Here is a 20,329-nt window from a genome sequence, read left to right as displayed (position 1 = left end):
ACTAAAATTTGAGACTTTCTTCTCATTCGTGGACACTTTTGTCAAAGTAATCGTAGTCATTTCCCGGTCGGTTATTGACCCTGCTGCTCTCGTTATACATCGCCTTGTAACTTGGTAATTTGCGAAGAGAGAGCATATATTTTTTCAGTTAGTATTTTCTTAACTGAGATTTTTCCATCTTGTTGAAGAGAGTTGACGCGATCGCTCGACTTCCACTTTGTCTTGCGCTACCAAACGTTCCATTGAGCTCTTATTACAGGTGACATGTTCAAAAAATTTGAAGATTCATATTTGCACAGATGACGTTAACCTCTCTTTTACAGCATTAGAGGCATCACCATAGAATTTGAATATTTTATATCTTTCATAGAACAAATCAATGCGACGGTTTTTTGTGCTTCTGTAAAAATTGTATCTTTCTAGCACAAAGCGTCCTAATGCCTAAATAATTGTTAAAAATATTTTGATTTTGATTCATATCGATACATAAGCTAGCCTGAATATGCTGATAGGCATCACTCTTGTCAGACTCTATCATGCGCTGCACAACTTCAATATTAGTTGTTACAGTAGCTGTTACGAAACATTCTAAACACGGATATATCACATATAATCTTGTAAATAGTATCTCGAGATGCATCTTCTTCACTAAAGCTAACTAAAGTTTATCGTGACTTGATTACTGAGACATTATCTAAAATCTAAAAGAATCACATAATAAAAATGTTCAAGTTTTGAATCCATAATGACACTGTAACGTAATTTTATAGTTGTCACCAATTTGTGAAAAAGGTTAATGAAGAGAAACTTGAATTTTAAAATTATACAATAATTTTTTAATGTTATTTTATACTGGTTAGTTCATAAAACATTCCGTGCTACATTTGTTTTTAGACTGTTTTTAGGATTTATGCAATATAGCGCCTACGGCTGTAGCACATTACTACGATGCTACGGTACTGATAAGAATCAAATAAAACAAATCTTTTCACTGTGGAGATTTTTTAATTAAGCAAAGGTTCAGTTTAGTAAATGTCAAAATTGGATATTAGGTCCAAATATGTCTTGCCTAATGTTCTCCTTTACTAATTGTAAGAAGCAGCAATATTAATGTTAATATATTGGGTTAAGGATTATATCTACTTACCAGTAGATTATTTACTTAATATTTTATTTTAAGTAATTTTAGTAATAAAATAATCAATAATAAATCAGTCTCAGCCCAGCGGTTGTGCATCGTAAGTCACGGGTTCGATTCGCGGTAAATAATCTAATATAATTCACTCTTTGTGCATTAATTACATAGAATTGTAGCTGCTCATATACGAATCTCCAGACAATGGGGTGCAGCATCCTCTGCGTACCATTATACCACATTGCAATCGCCAACCCACCTGTCAAAAGTGCCGATTATGGTATATATATAATACCTTGCAGTGGGTGTCCATAATCGGAAACGGCGACGATACATAAATCTTAATAACAAAAATTCAAAAATAACCAATTCAAAAAGAAAAGTGTAATTTATTCGATATGCATGTTATTTACGCTGTCGAGGAGTCGAGGAAATCAAAACTTTGAAACTAAGTAAACTTAAGAGTTTTGGCAGCCTTCCAACTTGTCTTTTGTATTTCGTATTGTTTACCTACCTGAGTCTCGCACGATACCGCAGTTGGCTGGCCATCGCATGCGGGTACGAGATAAAACTTCCAATTACTGCGCTCGAGAATTAACCATTTTTTGCAATAGGTTTTATACGGGATAAGGTTCAGTGACTACTAACCTTAGTGTAATTAAATAGAAACGTTTTTTATTTTTTCGTTAAAAAAAATATTTTACAGGAATTACTATCTTATCTCTATACGTTTACTTTTACATTGTCGTATACTTGGAGCTTTGCTACGAGGTCGAAACATAAATGAGTAGATCCGCAAAGGAACCGTCGTAGCACAAAGAACTCATCGTCTGAAGTGGCGACGGGCAGGGCACATTGCTTTTACAACCGAAGGCCTCTGGGGTCAAAAAATTCTCGAGTGGTGACCACGAGCCGGCAAATGCTGCGCGAGTAGGTACACTAGGTGGACCGACACAGTCAAGGAAGTCTTTAGATGAAGGCAGTACTTGACCGGTCATTGTAACGTTCTTTGGAAAAGGCCTAAGCCTTGAATAAGGCGTCTATTGGCTGATATGAAAAATTTAGTCAATTCAATGCAAATTCGATTATGTACAGATTTCAAAAAGTCGATACATAATTTTTTTTTAATGAACTATATATCCTATTAGCTAAAAATAAACATTAAGTTTTATTGTGCATATGTTAACTAAGACTGATTTTCTGCAACCGAAATCAACTATTTGAATAATATAGAAAATCAAAGAAGCTTTTTCGAAGTTGGATTATATTTTAATATATTTACAGCACATAATATCGGAATAATCTTAAAAATAAATTCACATATAACTTTCAAGGTGAAAGAAAAGCCGCAAATGCCACACATACTTAACGCTTACATAACAGAATAGCTATGGTAATGACAAACCCCACCTTAAGCAATATGCTCGACTCAGGTCAATTCAAATAAAAACCTAGAATACCTAAATTCTAAATACAATAACTTTTTACGTCTATTAATAATGTTTTGAACTTAACTGTTACAATTTTTTGTTTAGAAAGTGTTTTAATCATTACGAATTCATTAAAGAATATTTAATATGAAATAATTTTCTTATTGACAAAAGTCAAAATTAAATTATCGACAACTAATTTTATATATGAACATACTAGTAGCAAATGTAGGATGCCAACAGGGACGACAGTCGACGACGAGTTCTTCTTTCAGAAAATGCTGTAGAACGCTTTCAACCAATCCTTTTGAGAGTAAAAAGGGAGGCCTATGTCTAATGTCCTACTGTTGAAATAATGATGATGAGGGCACAACAACAGTAATCTAGTGATTATACAGGATGAATGATTATAGGTGTAAAAGGTTTTAGGGGGTATATACGGTAATTTAATCTGTGGTACACTCTAAATAATAAAAATATCACTCAAAATAATAAATAACCTAATAAGATAAACTAAGAAAAAGCGTTTTCAATATTAGGATTTTTTACTACTATTTGCAGGCTTTTAATGCGATTTCTATACGACAGACCAATAAAGCTAGCTCTATTGGGCCGTCATATAGAAAATATAAATAATTTTAATTTTTAATGATTATACACACCCCGTGTTTGGTTGAAAAATAGGCGTTATAGTTTTTACAAAGCATTTCGTTGACAAATTAGATATATACTACTCCAAAGCTGTAACATCTTTAACCAATCTTTTTAACAAATCTTCTAAGGTACGCAGGTCGCAAACGTTCCTAGGCTTGCTAGAAATCTATCACCAGGTTAAACGTTGGGTCCAAGGAAAACTTAAGACTAATGAGTCCAAAATAAATAACTACAGGTAATTAATCAACGAAATTTATTTGAAAAACTCAATAAACAATACAAATCTTGCGACTACATTAATATTTCTTCCTAATATATGTAGGGTTCACGTTCTTCATTGAATTCATGATCTTTAAATGAAATCTTTCTTGCTGCACATTGAACGATTGCATTGCTTTGTTCCTGTAATAAAAAGAGTGCGTTAGTTATATGATAAATTATGTGGATCGTTATCCACTTTTATTCCATCTATATTGTTAATGTACATCAGTAAGAAATAATTGGCGATCTTACCACTGGAGGTAGTTTCTTACAGATAATTAATACACAGACAGATAATAAATCGTCAATATGCAAATACAAGAACCTTGTTTAGATCGTCGGAAAATGCTAAATGCAGTCCGCTTCTTACCACTCCTATTGGAGGCCTATGACCAGTAAGGGACATACTGTTGCTAAATTAATAATACCAAATAAAACCAAAATACCAAATAAAAAATTAATAACACCCAAAATAACTACACAAAATAATATCATAATATCGCTATCAATCAACACATCAATCACATTGAAACGTAAATGATGCACGTCAAAAGTGATTTACATTTGAAGCGGTCGCAATTTACCGATAGTGCAAGTTGGTGCAACAACATTTTCTGGTTTTCACGTTTGCAACACAACTCATCTAACAATATTTTTATAAGGGCCTTTATAAATAACGATACACAAGGATATCATATTAAAAGTTTTGTTAACTTAATTAGTGAGAAAATTTACTTAACATATACAATAGTGCTACTGCCACGCCTTAGGTGTTCGCGCGGCGAGACGAAGAAGAATATTGGCCGCTCCTGTCCCGTCAGTTTGCTGTCAATACTCGGCCCCCCACCTCATCGCACTTTCCTAAGACGCGGTACCATGGTTTCGGTAGCACGGAACATATATATTAATAAATCTACACAATACGCACAATACGTCCATTGTTAGATAAACTAAGATCCAAATTGCTATTAAATAATAAGCAAGGTTAAGATTCATCATTTTAAATATCTACTCGTATACTTTTTTCACGAAAAATTTTTATTGTGACAACCGACGTTACGAGCTACCAATTTAAACATGCACGGCTATTGTTATATATTCTTTGCTTTCAATTAGAATTTTACATTTTCGTAAGTTTTACGGAGTACACTAATCACGTGTACGGTGTTAGTTTAATATAAAATTTCCAGTTAAACGGATCCAGAATAAATTTGATAAAAAACTCCAATAAGCTATTTGAATTTATAACATGGTTGTACTTAAATCATATTTGAAATTTTTAATTAACAAAATAAATATCGTAAAAATCATTTTAAAAATCTTTAAAGATATGATGTTCACACTTAACATTTTTATTACCCGTATGCAAGCTTGTTGTTCTGGACGCGCTAGACAGGAACTGTTTTACGTCGTATCACGATGACAGTAGCTTCCGGATCTGATGCGACAACTTGAATAAAAATGGTTGAAGTTAGACCATTTTAGTTAATAAAAGATTTATGAATTAATTTTATTTTTTTAATTATAATTTTTTTTTAATTAGATTATGAGAACATACAGATTAAAATTAGTTAGAGTAGAGTTAGCAATGCCTCAAGTGCCACCTTTAAGTCAGTATAGATGGCATGCTTACATTCTGTGGCTTGGAGTGATTAAAAAAAAAAAACTTGAAAACACCTATGTCTTTTTTTACCAATGTACACTACAATTTCTGGAAAAAAACACCTGGTTTTTTTGGCCTATTATCATATACAAATCTATATATTATGCATTACCAATCGATACGTGTCGACGTCTAGTTGTGTTTATTGTATGAAATCTGGGACGTATTCAGATGTTTGTATTCTTCATACGTAACAGTATTATATATTTCAAAGCGTTTTTAGATACTTAATAAACTTACAGAAAAAGCATTGTAATGCGATAAATAAGATTAAATACATCTACGAAGAGAAAAATATTTGAATCTTTTTATTATGTTTAATCCCGTAATCCGATAACACATGAGTTGGAAATACTCCGATAAGCCGTTGCGTTCTTGTAACACGAGAGATATTCAATTTCCCAGATAATCCTTGGCTTACTTTTATTTGACGCTTCGAGTTTATTGATGAATTTAACGTGTATTTCGCACTTTCTTTTTATTATTTAAGAATATTACTTTGAAATTGCGTTGTCTTTTATTATGATCGTAAAATTTAATATCAACTCGGCGTTTGGGTTATCATCATAATTTCAGCCGTAGGATGGACAAAGGCCTACCCAATAGATTTTCAATACCTACCTGTCTGAATGGAAATCCGTAGAGGAGACCTACGTCAAACAGTGGAAGTCCTATGACAAAAAAGAAACATTACTTCAAGTTAAGAACGCTTAGACTTTAAAGTGCGTATATCCTGTTTAATAACTCTTTATTATTAAGACGCACTTTATAGTATTCATACTGCGTAGTGCGTAAAAATTTATAATGCAATGCTTTATTTATAATTTATGCTAATTTAGAGATAGAGAAATAAAATTAAAAAATAATAATAACGCTTGTTTATTTCCCATCTATAATTTTTGTTATCAGCGTTAAGCAGCGTATTTTACAATAACATAACTTTATGTGTTATCCCTTAATATGAAATAATATGCGAATTAATTTGTTTGATTGTTTATATTTATCTTATTCGCTACCTCTATAAAAGTGCATCTTTATCCAGACGTCTTTACCCTACCATACATACCTTTCCTACCACCATTAACTTCTTCCTAATGCTCGTCTATCCATATACTTTTAGGGCGCCCTCCTTTCCTTTTTCTTTTGATCGTTTCCATAAAGTCATGTGCAATGTCCATCTTCCGCCTGTATATGTTCTTTCCACTGCCATTCCTGTTTATGAGCATGTTAGACGTTAATATTTATAGTCTTTCGTCTAATTTTTTCGCTTTTAATTTTGTGTATTTTTCTAGTTTTAACATCTAGTAAGGATTATTAAATTATAATTTAGATTAAGAATAGAAATCTCTTATCGGAAACAAACACAAAATTTATATACTTTGTAAACAAATTTTAGAAATCACGAGATCACGGTTTCTTTTACAATGCAGGTAAATTATACTAAAAGCAATGATTAAAATCAAAAGAAAATCACCTGTTCGGGTGATATTGCTTTAGACCTGAGAAGAACAGACGAAAGAAAATCAGCTAATATATATATATATATATATATATATATATATATATTTGTGTATGTGTGTGTGTGTGTGTGTGTGTGTGTGTGTGTGTGTGTGTGTATAATACTTTTTAATATTAAACACTGAAATTGCGTAGACCGTAATGCGTATAATCCTTAGCACATAAACGTATTTAATTTTTTTTTAAACCTAGCAGTTACAGCTTTCTGAGCATTATTTACGATCCTATGGTAAAAGTGTATATATTACAGTAATAAGATTTGCTAGCTCAAAGAGGTAGAATTTTAAGTAATATTATATTTGGATATAGTACTTAATATACCATGTATTTAGTATACAAATAGTTAAAGTTAACCTTTTAATTAAACAATTTAAAGGACTGTAGTGATACATTATCATATTAATATATATAGTTTATTCGAATTTAGAATTGTAATTTCCCAGCTAAATACTGAATTCGACAGTTACTTGCCTTACCGCAACATTTCGATGTTATAATTCTAAGATTACAAAAAACAACGAAAACCATTTTTCGTGTCAAAAATCTTACAAACTAAACTTCTATGATTTACGATTCATCTTTGTCGTTATGTTTACATAAGAGTGAATTATACATTTGAAGATAACATAACTGGAATTTAAAAAAGAACTCGTTTTGAAAGCTTCAACAATATGTCATAGTAAAATGATTATATATTACTATTATTAATATATTATTATATATAATATTTTATTATAAATAACATGAAAGTACAAGTACAAGTTTTTTTAATTCCAAAAACACACTGTCATTTATCACCTCAAAGAACTAGCTCTTTCAATTACACCGATAATGTAATAAAGTAGTAGATGGGGATAGTAGGTATTTCTTAGTAGGTATTACTTAGTAGGAAAAGGTAAGGTCAGGTCTTTAATTTTGAACAATTCCTTTGAATTAAAATCCATTAAAACGGCCGATAAAAGCATTTTTAAAGTTTTATACTTGCTTATTGAAGGCTTTATTTAAAATGCAATACAGAGCCTCCGTGGCGCAATGGGTCAGCGCGTTCGGCTGTTAACCGAAAGGTTGATGGTTCGAACCCATCCGGAGGCGTCCTTTTTTTTGGTCTTTTAACATTAATATCTACAAGGAACTACAATTTAATTACATTTATATAAAAATTGATATTTTGGAGCAGAATAAATAAGGTTTAAATTGCATTAACAATATCACAGATATAAAACTATGAAAAACTTGAGACGGTTTTCCATAACTTTATTTCCAATACCTATAAGGTGATCTTAATTGCATATGTTATTGTGAGTATTTCTAAATTCACTCTTACGACACATTACACATATAATTCAATCTTATACACAGAACTTACAAGAATACATATATAGTAAAATGGACTATAGATTCAAATCATAAAAAGATTAAATCTCAATCATCAAAATTAAAAACTGAAAGTTTTTATACGTAGAAGTACCTAAAGCAAACGTTACGTATTCTTAACAGTAGCGTAAAACTTACATAAGGCATATGAATCAAAGCGAATTAAAAATGAAACGATTACATGGCAATTTCAAATTCAAATAATCAAGACATTTTGTAGCAGGCATTTTAAATAAAAGAAATAAGTTCGTACCATTTTATCTCAGGTGTTGAACTTTGCCGCTTTTAAGGTTTTCACTATTACAACTTTTAAGTTCTAGCTTTTCAAATTTAGTAAAGATAAACGTGCTTAAATAACTTATAGAGCATCAATTTTAAAATATTTTTATGTCTTTGGAATATGTATGAACCCAAATAGAATACCAGCTATAAACCACTTTACATGGAATTGTTTTGAAGTTTATTCTAGCTTATTCAAGCAAAATATTTCTAAATATTTTATATATACCTTCTCGTCATTGCGACGGAAAAATAGTTAAAATGGAATATTTGCCATTACCTGAATTTAAAATTAAAAAGGTTTACATTCTTAAGACATTTATAATATCATTTCTTTCTTCAAAAAGGTAGCTATTTCAATCGTACCGATTCTATAGTATATGGGTTATGTATTATAGTCAACACTTTGACATCAGATTCAAAAATTTTACGTTACAAAGATCCTTAATAGCGATTTTAATGATTTACATATCACTTAGAGAAGCCTTTATCGAAAAGGCTACGTATGGCCTCCGTGGCGCAATGGGTCAGCGCGTTCGGCTGTTAACCGAAAGGTTGGTGGTTCGAACCCATCCGGAGGCGTTCTATTTTTTGATTTCACACATTCGAGACGTGTCTTCAGTGCAATACCTTATTTTCAAAATGATTTAAAACACTACAAATACCTATTTTCAACTAAACACCCATTTTCCTTAATATCGTTTTACTACGAATCATTGTAAGAAATGTTATGATTAATTTTAGTGTTTATATTTAAAACTTAGCATAAATTCTTAGTAGTTTTATACGTTTTATAAAAACTGTACTTTATAAGGAGTGTACATGATTAAAAATTAAAAATCATGGTTAGCACCATCTGGTCATGTAAAGGCATCAACCCTTTACATACTTGTACATGGCTCCATCTAGCGTAGCAATTTCGTTTCCATACGCGTACTGGACAGGCACTATTTTTCTAACTACGCCTGGAAAAGCCTGTGCAGCTACGTAACTATGAATCAATATCGCTATCATTATTATCGTAAAAATTATATATTATATTATATGTAGTTAAATAGAAATGGTGTAATTGTTCCTGGTTTTCTTATGTGTTAATGTAGAAAAATTATGTGTGTTCAAATATTTATCCTTTTTCCTTTTACCTTAAAATGGATGTTCTTAATTTTATTGTTGTATTATATTTATAATATTAAAGCAGTACTACGCGTCTACGAAACGTAGCGGGGTTACGTGAAAGATGTACGTAGCTCTACGCGGCGTAGCGGTGCTACAATACTAATACGTAGATATGTGCTACACACATAATTAGTCGTGATAAAATATAAACAGTACGGAGTTAAATTAATATAGTTATGTGAGGTAAAAATACATTTTATCTTGTTTACTTGAAACATACTGTCGAACGTTCAACTCGACCTCGCCAGTGCCTTTAATCTATTTAGCATCACCGAGTGGACACTTCTACGTTCTAATTCTAAGTAATCCGTTTAGCTGACAGTTCCACTAAATTTAGAGCTTAGGAATATCTTAAATTGGATGCTTCAACTATTAAAATCCGATCAGTATATGTTTTAGTTTTTTACCAAATTGCTCGAGGATTACTACACAGTATGTCATATTAAATCAGCACGTGGTTGACTACGTGCTGATTTAATATAGTGTTGATTATTTTTCATCATAATCATCATTACAGCCCTAGGGTGTCCACAGCTGGATGCAGATCTTCCTCAAAGATTTCTAATAGGACTGATTTGAAACAGTCGGCATCGAAATTCTTCCAACGACCTTAACAAGGTTGTCTACCAATCTTGTGCTTGAACGTCCTAGGCTATTCTTTCCAGTTCACGATCTCCACTCTAAAACCTTAAGGCCACAGCAGCCAATAGTTCTGCGCTATCCTACCGCCCATTCGCCTTACCTATCCATTTACACTAATGAGTGTTTTTTGTTATATCATACGTCTTCCCTAACTCAGTGTTGTTCTATGATAGGTTATGCTCAAAATTTAAATCTGAATTTCCGTACCTCCAGAGTTCATAACAAATTACTCGATATTCATTTCATTTCTAAGTAAGACATTTATTAGGTAACGCGGATGAGGATTATAATTTAAACATTGTCGACGTCATCTAATACCCCGTTCTCCTATGTCACCGCTTACTTATTAAAAAAAAACATAACAGTTGGCGAGAAAATGGAATGAATGGCGTCGTGCCAAACTAATTACGTTTCCGGAAATACAACGACTGCTTAAAATTTGCATTTAGCCCTGGCTAGCTCATTGTACGATAATAATATTATTTGGTCAAAGTGCTACCGAAACTGCTATTCTGCGCCTTCAAGGTATACGGCGAGACGGAGTCTTTTTTCTTCAGTCCCATCACACCGCGCTTCTCTTAGGCACGGTATAGCGATTTGGGTAATATTGTAATTTAATTATACGTGTCAAACGGATGGAAGTGGAGGTGACTTATTCGTTTCTACTTCGACGGTGAGGAAGTCAAGAACCAGGAGTGATCGAGAAGACCGCCTTGATTACTTCTGGCATGGTCAATAAAATAAAGAAATACACCGGTATTTGCTCACCTATAGGCAGTAACTTTTATACATTGCTGATAGCATTCACATTTAAATCAGAGTTCAAATTTGAATCTATTTCGAATGCGCAAAAATTACTAAACACAAAAAAAATTTTGCTCGTAATGGTCAGCAATAGGGAGAGTTTTTACGTGAATGCTACAAACTCTACAGAACTCTTGTGTGATGTATCGATAGGTAACTATAAATGTAGAATCATAGTAGTTACGATGCCTCAATATGAATAACTTTTATTCAAAATACAGCTAATATGCCCATGTACCCTTCCCGGTAAGAAAAGTAATTGATACTTAAAAAAATGTACATATATTAACCCAATCTTAAAGTTTCTTTTCAAATATTACATTATTATAACATTCATACAGTTCATTTGATAAGCTATTGTATATTGTTGATTGTTTGTAGGTAATGTTTTAATAAAAGATGATTCTAATTCAAGATGGTTGAAATAAAATACAATGCATCAATCATATCAAAGTATTGCTTTTTTATCCAACGACATTCTGAATTCAAAATGGTTTTACCAATTTTTATAGCATGTTACAGATAAATGTGTAGCTCATTTATCCGCAAAAAGCTTTAAAGCGCTTACAACTATTCCAACTACCTGTATAGTTTGATCATTCTGAAACTCCATTGGAATTCGGCAGGGTAATAACTTCTGTCTGCAAAAAGTTTACGTGAACAGATAGTAAACAAAAATATTAATTATATTAATCATTGTGTTGTTTATTATTTTCGAGACTATTGATTTTTGAAAAGATACACCATAGGGTCATTCAAAGCAATTAAGCTTTACATTATAAAAGCTTTAACTTTTATAATAGGTTGGACTTTATGTGAAATACAACTCGATTATTTTCGTAGTCTCTAATATTGGCAGATTTATTCTGACGTGACCCTTATTATATCTATGTATATACGTAAGTTAATTTTTCGTCGACCCATAAGTAAAGTAACTTTCCGCGGTTTAAACGTTGATTGGTCAGTGAGTAATATAAAGTCAGATAAGTTATTATTGAGTCAAAATTATAAACGAAGACTTAGGTCATTTTATGCTAAGTAAATCAATGTTAAGAGCTAAGTTAATATTATTTTGCCAGCATTGTATAATTATTAAATCAATAATGAATAAAAAAATTACCAGTGGATCGTTAAGGTTATTGGTGAAATTTTGGTTTAAACTAATAAAACACAATTTTTATAATTCAACGTCTGGTTTTCTGTGTTATTGTTTTATTTAATATTTATTCTATTATTTAGACTATACTCAAGCAAATATGAAACGTTGAAATATTATTTTCACAAATCAAAATGTTTTCAACATCAACCGGCATATTTATGTGTAATTGATAGCCTCTATTTAAAATTTATCTTGATAATACACAAACGTAATAACATAATGTAAATAAACATCGAAGAGATTTGCCGTATTACAAAATAAATTCGAAATTAATTAGCGGAACTTGGAAGTAGCGCTGAACGGAAATCCTTCGCCGAGCTTTCCGACGAAATGAGGAAAAACATGAAGAAGGCAGGAAAGCAATTACAATATTGAAATGGCTATTTCGTAAATCAATGTTTCAATGTAGTCGTACAAACGAAAGGCTTCTTATTGTACTTTGTTAGATCGATTGTGTTTGCCATTGTATTGCCTGTGATAACATGTGGATCTGAGATATGGTCGTTTATAATGGGCCTTATAAGATGTCTTAAAGTCATCCAGAGAGCTATGGAGCTATATATATCGAATACATAAAAACGCGGAGATCCGCAAAAAAAACCATGGTCACTGACGTAGCTCGAAGAATTGCTACTTGGAAGTGGCAGTGAGCAGGGCATATAGCTCTTGCAACGACGGACGAACGATTTTTATAAGAGAAAACTCTCCTCTCTCTCCTCTGCGTACCATAATACCACACTACGATCCTCAATCAACCTACCAAGCGTAGCAATTATGCTTTATATCCAAAGACATTTTTTGAAGAGGCCTTGCAGTGGGTATTTATGGGCTAAAACGAACATATATATTTTTTTGAAAAAATGGTAATAAACAGTGAGATACACCGGCTTTAATTAACTTGTTGTTTTGAAAAAAAAAGTACCAAAACGACATCCACGTAATTTGGTTAGGAGAACATGACGGTCAAAGGAATAACTGAGTTAACTACAACAGGAATTTTCATTATGTGCAATTTTCGGATTATCCCCCTTATAATTCTGATCTTGCACCAAACGGATTTCGTTTATTATGAAAAATAAACTAAAATCCTGGCGAAATACATTTTCATGATGCTAAACAAGCGGTGGCGTTGTTCGAAAACGTCGTAAAAAGAATCTAGAAGGAAGATGCTTACCCGCAAAGGTTTATAAGATAAAACAAGATAATTCGACAAAGTGCCTATTTTGAAAAACAATAAATAATTTATTTTTTAATAAAAAGTTTAATTTTCATAAACATTCAATGTCACTTCTTTTATAATAAATTTATAAACTCATTTTAGACATAATGTTTTCATAAGTAAACATGGTAGAGAAACATTTCTTCATTCAATTCATAACTAAAATAATGCTACAATTACATATGTATATTAACAACGTTATGACAATTTGGTTATTTTACATATTTTGTATATAAATAATATTTATATAGTATATAAATACTTTTATGTACATATAATTATGTGGCAACAGATAATGTCTAAGCCTGAATTAATTATGAATTGTGACCACTACAAAAACAAACAAGGGCGAATCTAGTTAGTGAACAATCTTAATAAATTTTTGGGAGTTGTTGATTTTAAAATATTATGTTCATAAACAGTTATAATATCATCGAAGTAATCATAGCGGAATACGTTAAGGAAGGATGCAATGTTCCGACATTAACGGAGTACTGTAAGATCCGATATTGTCATTACAGTATTTAATAGCCGCTCAGACGAGGACACAACGAAGTTATCTATTAAACTAATAACACTAGATTAGAGTACGAAGGGTTTTCACATTAATACATATATTTCCCTTTTTAATCACCATTTTTAATTAAATTAATTAAAACTAATATTATATATGATATTCGTAGGGGCAGTTAGGCAATTTAAAAATCAGAATTAGCAACCATAGCCAGGGCATAGTCAGAACCATTAATTAAAGTAGATCCGGAAACAATATAATCTGTTAAAAATATTTTTTTCTTATTAGTTGTTTTGTATTAATTAATTAAAAATCGTGCCTAAAATATACATTAATAGTAGCAACGAGGATTTTACGACTCACGACTAATGTGCAATTACGAAAGTTAGTAGTCACCTCAAAATGATAAGTATATTTTCAGAACTTTAATTAAACTGGATGGTTTTAAAGAACGGGTTAAAAAAATAGTCTGATTTGATTCCCGGGATACAATCTTATATAATTAACACCTTGTGCATTAATTATATAGGAATGCCTTTGGTCACAAAACAAATTTCCAGACGATGAGCAGCAGTATGCTGTGCGTACCAAAATATCACACTACAATTGCCTACCCGCCTGCCAAACGTGGCGATTACGATATATCCCCCATAGATATCTTTGCGTACACCACACAACTGCTAATAAAATAGTACAGATAACATGGTTTTTCAAACAAATACTACCTAGAAGATTTTACACAATAGTATTGTTCATCCGACAAAATAATGTCTTGACTAATTACACTGCCCTCTCTTGACAAAACAACGCAACCCTTACGTCGTTATATCGTGCACATGCTCATTGAATTTTTCATACCTTTACTTGTCATATAAAGTATCGAAAACTTGTATATTTGTTACAAAGCAAACCAAAATAACGTTATACGAAAATTACATCGTGGTTTATTTTTTGGTAGAGCTACGACAAACTAATGTAAGCCATGGTTACAGCTGTCTGTCGTATCATCTACTCTCTGGAAACTTTAGACGCTAACTTCATCAATTCCTTTCCAAATGATATCATTTTTTGAAAATCCTGTTGTTCAGGAATCAGGTTTCGACCCTGAAGATGAGAAGTGAAGATACCTATTTGATCCTATATTTAATGACAAATGTGTATGTTATTCTAGGTATTTTGCATGTGAATTTCATTAAAAATTTATTAAACACTAAAGATACTTTATTCTAAATTTTTTCAGCTTCCATAATCAAACTAAATATGTAAAATTGTCTATAATTAAATTTAATTAAGTTAATTATATGAATAAGTAATAATTTAAGTCATTTAGGTATGTTTATTATCTAATTATACGTATAAGTATATTCAATTTTCAAAAGTGAATTCAGTGTTGAAAAGCGATTTCATTAAAAAATGTCTGTACTTTTTGTGTCTTCAAGCAACAAATATATTTACCAAGCGTTATTAGGTTTAATGAATAACCCTGCATTTGCAGGGATCTCAATTTTTTAATACAATCCGTACATAATATATTAAATAAAAAAGTAATTTACAATTTAGGATTTGGATTGTCATCACTTTAAAGGCATTTTTCTTAACATTGCTACTTTTGAGGTACATTATTTTGTCACGAGAGGGCAGTATAGTGTAGTACAGAATTATTTAGAAGTTAAATTTTAGAACATATCAAAAACACTTTAATTGTTTTAATTTGTTAAACGAGGTTGACCTTGGGAATAAAATATCTGCTACTTTCACGAAAATGGAACCAAGATATGCCGTAAAAGAAAGATTGATTTAATAATTTAATGTTTTATTTCATATAAAATTTAAGGCTAAATTCCTATAATTTTAGGTATGAAATAGAAAGATTAGAATTTACCTACTTTTGCATCTTAATAACAATCATTGCATATTTACCGTAAATAAAAATTATTAATTATTCCTTTTCATTAACTGTATTAACTGCACATATTTCAATTGATTTCATTTCGTTTCATACTTATTAAATAGTTAGCCACTCTTTTTCACCAAAAGCCTTCAATCTGTGTCTAAATAATGCTTTTATCAAACTTTACGTTGAAATTTAAAGCTGATATTGTTTTTCCAAAAAATACTCAAATGCTAGCACCGATAACGCTGTAAAGTAAAATATTCACAATGATCGTTCTTGCGCTGCCCGCATCCAGCGAATTTCTTACATGAAATAATAAATTAATTTCTTAATTTTTTATAATGAACTTATGTCGATGCTACTTTTGCTATCACAGCTTCATATTGAGTTACACTAACTACATATGTGTGTTCAGTTGATAACATTTTGTGATGCATCATCGTGCGGCTACGCGTCTTGCCTTTGTATTCGCAGCGTAAACTGTGAAGGCAAAGCTAAAAGTTATATTGATAATAAAGTTAAAACAAGTGCACGAAAATATCATTTACATTACACAAACCAATTATTTTAACTCTGAGATTATTTCTTTAAAAATGAATAGCTACATGCCTTCCCTACGTAAACTATCACCCGTCGTCGATGAAAAAGATTTCCTCGGGGAGGGGGGTAGTATTTGACAGTCTGACCTCTCATACGATACAAGACATCCACTACTGCTTCCAAAAAAGTGTCATGTCACCGGATTAATTGTTTACATGCACACTGGACCTTGAACTTTACAAGGTATCTTATGTAAATAATATTGGATAATTAATGCTAGGTGCATTATTCGGTTGGTACTTGTCAAAAATAAAGGTTTTTTAAGTTCATTCCAACTGTGAATCAACGACAAATGGGTAAATTATCAAATAATCCAAATGAACTTAAAGTTCAAACTGCCGGTCATTTTTTGATTGGGCAAAGTTTAGTATCGGTTCCGGAATACGAAATTTTAAATGTGCCTCTAAATAGCTTGTCACGACGGCAATACATTCAGAAGGCTTCTCAGTCTTTTTTGAAGAGATGGTCGGATGACTACCTGCATAAGTTGCAACAAAAAGCAAAGTGGTCCTAGTCTCTACCAAATATCAAAGTAGACAATCTTGACTTGCTCAAAAGTAATATGACGCGATCTCTTCATTGGCCGCTTGGTAAGTTCAAAAAGTACATCCCGGAGTTGATAGTATTTTGCGTGTCGTTATTGTATGCACACAAAAATAACAAAGCGGTTAATAAAATATGTCCTTTGCCTTATGCAAATTAATATTCTTTTCCCGAAGTTAATAACTCTATTTATAAGAATATTAGCCCCATGTTGGCATCCTTTTTATAGTTTGATAGTTAACGCTTAGCTATTATATATTCAAACTCTACTTAAGGTTTTCCTTTATTATAATTTTTTTCAGTTTTGACACCCAGCCTCATTATTTATTTTCTATGAAGTCATCATTATCATTTCGGTGGGGGGTACGTTCAATTCTTTTCCCAGTGTTTAGAGGGAAGAAAAATATCATAAAACCTCATTTAATTTTTATTCGACACTTGTTTGGGATAGGCGAGCACTTGCCGTGCTCGCTTCCTGCGCCATAGCATAGCTACGAACATTTCGTAGAAGTGTTAATTACCTAATTATTGCTTGTATTGTTAATTGTTTACCAATTTTTGAATTATTTTGAATAATCATTGGTGAGAAGCCCTACTATCCGAGCGTTATTTCCTTGTCGTGCCCCGCTGCAGCCTACAAAGCCGGTCTTCCGCCTTTTAAGGGTAACTGTAGTCGAATGGTTAGTGGAGTCTTTTCCCTCATTAACTTGGCAAAGATTTTTTTGTTTTTAGTCCGCTTATTTATTAAACGCTAGCGAATACTATCTGTTTCTTGTACATTCGCTCTCTCGCTGAAGATTGGCTATCATTAAAAATGTTTAAATCTTCAATGTTGCTAAAAGAAGCAATGCAAAAAAGAGTGTTCTAAACTATTTCCAATTTTCAAAATTAGATCTGAGTATTACTTGAAAGCTAAACAATCAAAATCAGGTAGTAAAAATTACAATAAGATACAAAATGTCAATTCAAATAGAAAAAATGACAATTGATGTTTCTTAACATTGACTCGCATATCGTACACAGTTGCCTACAAAAAAGTAACTATTTTTTTGAAGCCTTAAATAGGTAAAACACGGTTAGCTTTATTATTAGGGCTATTTTTAAGTTATTTTTTATGTACATGATTTTGAAACTAAAGTATCGAATCAACATCACTGCTACTGACTTAAGTTTTTTTGTGTTCATTTCCTTTTTAATTTTTTTCTCTCTATTAACTGTGCATAGAATGGTTGTAGATTTATAATTAAACACAGATTTTATTTAAAACTTTCATGCGCAATTCTAGCATAATACACAGGACATTATTTATAATTTTTCGATAGATTTAAAAGAGCAACTGATTTCCCTGCTTGAATATAACGAAGGGTGACAGTACAGAAATTACTTTTCGAAATGGAGCTAGAAGAACAACCTCTATTCCAGCTACCGAGACGCATACGCAGCTGCGCACGAGAAACGGTATCCAGTCCAAAGTTCCGCTTAGTGTGATTAAGCCTCATGCCACCGCGTCCTAGCCGGCAGCGATTGCTGACACTGAACGAACTCGCTCTTATCGCCAACAAGATAACCAGCGATAGCCAGCCGTATTCAACTATCATCTACCACAACATCATCGTCGGAAGAAATACAGTCTCTTACGTAAGAAGTTAACAAATTACACTTCGAAATCGCCGAGCAAAAATCAAAATAATTCATCTACAATTAACTTCACCGCCCAAGCTGCCTCTACCCGTCTCAGTCTTGCAACCATCGCTGGCTCGCTCACACACGCGCTGCCACTTCGAATACACAAAAACACATCGACTATTGTATGGCCCAATGTAAATGTATACAGAACGCAATACTTTTGTACCATCAGCATCATTCTATCCCTCTCGCACTTATATGTGACGCATCAACTACCTGTGCGGGAGCGGTATTGTAACATCAACTGATTTTATTAGAAAAAAATCATTACAGTTCAACAACGCTACAAAGTACCTTCGATCGTGAACTCACATCGATCTAAATGACAGTAAAACACTTTCTAAAACTGTCTACAAACCTCTTACTATTACTAATTTTGGCTTTGTTTACATTTTCGATGACGACATTGTGCATCAATATCACCGCGGTTTTTTTTTTTTTTGACCCGACTTACTCAACTGAGGGCTCTTAGCCCAAAACCTGTTTCAAAGCGCCTGGGAAGATTCCGCTTAGGCTATATACAAAAATTTCACCGGATTGGGGGCCGCCGAGATCTTAGATCGCTTTGGCAAACGCTCCATAGAGTGACTAGTCTCAATAGCCTCCATGAGACTACCTCGGCTTTGACTGTATTATTTTGTTACGATATGTCTTACTTAAACGAGAAACTGTAAAATCGCAGGTTGAGGCTGATAGAACTTTGTAATGTTACATAAAGTATTCTTTATGTTTAAAAACAGGACAAAGACGGTCGGTATTGAACGGTCAAAGGTAAAATGTGAGCACAGCGCATAGCAAAATTTTCGCAAAATTTACATCTGTTACAATAATGAATATCTTTCAATACTTTACGGGACAAATGTTACAATTTAATATCGTAAAATTCTATGTTCACTCGTTAAGCGGCAAATGCCGCTTAACGAGTGAATGTGGCAAGTCAGTAATATAAATAGGTGCTGAATTCACAAGAAATATTATTAGACAGTGTCTTGTTAAAGGTGTAAGAGCTATTAATGGACGAATGTATAACTCATTTGTCAGCAAAAAATTTCAAAGCTGTATTAAGTGATCTCTCTGAAAGTATTTTTTTTTATTCTAATTGAATGCGACAGGCCTTTATCATCTGGTAGCGCTAAGTCGGCAGTGACACAGTAAACTGTAATTAATTTTAATACGTAGTAATCAGAATTTCAAACTTTTTTTTCTTCCTGTGTCATCATTATGTTGTTGTTTGTCATTTTCGAAACCATTGATTTTTTGATAGGGTGTACCAAATGTTAATTAACCCTTTAAAGCTTTTACAACTATAACCAATTACCTGTATAGATAATTCATGCGTATGCCTATGTCCAAGTGAATAACAACTGTACCATAACCTCTTTTATGTACACGCTAAATATTATTAGATTTATGTAATAAATGACGACTATTTACAATACCATAAGTTCAAGCATGTATAGCAACCCGTAAAGCTTTTTCAACTACTTTTTTTAACGACAAAAAAAATTATTTATGGCTTCATTTAATATTAACACGTGAAACAGGTTCTGCTGAGTTTAGTACATAGTTGAAACGTTTACACCACAAACTGTTACTCAAGAATTACAATGATGACAAACAATACAACATACCGTTTACAGTATAGACAACAATCCGTTTTTTTTTTTAAAAAAAAGACTAACGCGCACCCGTAACGTTAAAAAAGTAAAGCTTTAAAATCGAAACAGCGCCATCACCGACCGATTCCGGACAAGCTATTCTTGACATTGTATACAGAC

General features: G+C 32.2%; 1 long non-coding RNA gene and 2 other non-coding genes across 3 annotated transcripts; 2 read left to right on the top strand and 1 right to left on the bottom strand.

The window, feature by feature from the left end:
- Positions 1-3,537: 3,537 nt before the first annotated feature.
- LOC137921788 (uncharacterized) lies at positions 3,538-6,330 on the bottom strand. The gene is made up of 3 exons (XR_011107488.1): positions 6,210-6,330; positions 4,840-4,930; positions 3,538-3,621 (listed from the first exon to the last, which is right to left on the bottom strand). It is a non-coding gene; the product is annotated as an uncharacterized lncRNA (long non-coding RNA).
- A 1,349-nt stretch (positions 6,331-7,679) lies between these two features.
- On the top strand, positions 7,680-7,753 carry TRNAN-GUU (transfer RNA asparagine (anticodon GUU)). The gene has a single exon. It is a non-coding gene; the product is annotated as a tRNA-Asn (tRNA).
- Positions 7,754-8,822: 1,069 nt separating this feature from the next.
- On the top strand, positions 8,823-8,896 carry TRNAN-GUU (transfer RNA asparagine (anticodon GUU)). The gene has a single exon. It is a non-coding gene; the product is annotated as a tRNA-Asn (tRNA).
- Positions 8,897-20,329: the final 11,433 nt, after the last annotated feature.

This window comes from Battus philenor, unplaced genomic scaffold, assembly GCF_028537555.1.
Source record: "Battus philenor isolate CCGP_79_NKW_IND1 unplaced genomic scaffold, ilBatPhil1.0.hap1 SCAF_1, whole genome shotgun sequence".
NCBI lineage: Eukaryota > Metazoa > Arthropoda > Insecta > Lepidoptera > Papilionidae > Battus > Battus philenor.
This window is presented reverse-complemented; position numbering and strand designations above follow the sequence as displayed.